This window comes from Octopus bimaculoides, chromosome 15, assembly GCF_001194135.2.
Source record: "Octopus bimaculoides isolate UCB-OBI-ISO-001 chromosome 15, ASM119413v2, whole genome shotgun sequence".
Classification (NCBI taxonomy): Eukaryota; Metazoa; Mollusca; class Cephalopoda; order Octopoda; family Octopodidae; genus Octopus; species Octopus bimaculoides.
The window spans coordinates 40104642-40105496 of record NC_068995.1 but is presented as its reverse complement, the minus strand read 5'-3'; the positions used below and the strand labels follow the sequence as shown (position 1 = coordinate 40105496).

The window sequence follows — 855 nt, the reverse complement described above, 5'->3', positions numbered from 1 at the left end:
ATATATATATATATATACATACATATATATATATATATGTATATATATATATCTTTTCGGCTACCTGGCATCTATTATATTTCATCAGATGAGAAGAAGGACTGAGGTCTTTTCTTTTTCTACTGTTAAATCCTGAGTCTGTAGAAAGGGGTTAAAACCCAAGACCCTAAGTAAGCCCTCCGACATCGGCGAGATCGTTGCTGTTAATGTTCCATGCAAACTGTTGCAAACAAACACCCGCAAGAAAAACATTAGCAGAGAGAAGATACCAGAGGACTGACGTCCAGAAGGTTGATGTACTGGGGCCGGGAGATGTTGACATATGAATGTTCGGAGAGGGCAAGAACACCGCTTCCGATGAATAGAGGCTCTTAGAGTAACGATAGAACAGGCAGAGGGAGGGGTAACATTCCTATAGGTCAAAGGCTAAGAATTGAATGTCATTCAGTTTGGTGGCCCTTCTCTGAATGCAGTCCAGGATATCAGTCTAGGATATCAGTCCAGGATATCTAACACTGTCCCAATTGACAGATAAAAGTAAAACCGCATTTGGTAAATTACACAATGGAATCTGCAGAATTAAACATCTGAAGACGAGGACAAATATCAACGTGTACAGAACCAATGTGCTGACTACCCCTCCTGTATGGCTTCCCGTTCAGTGGCTTTCAACCATTACTATTTCTCAGTTTACGTCTACCAAATCCACTGACAAGGCTTTGGTCGGCCCGACGCTATAGTAGAAGACACTTGCCCAAGATGCCACGCAGTGGAACTGAACCTGGAACAGTGTTGTTCGTAAGCAAACTACTTACTACACAGCCACTCCAACGTATGTAAGATTCCTGTATATAT

General features: G+C 41.8%; 1 protein-coding gene across 2 annotated transcripts in view; it reads right to left on the bottom strand.

The window, feature by feature from the left end:
• Window positions 1–855, bottom strand: part of LOC106880971 (putative amine oxidase [copper-containing]) — a 70266-nt gene that overhangs the window by 50655 nt on the left and 18756 nt on the right. The gene's annotated exons all lie outside the window — the stretch shown is intronic.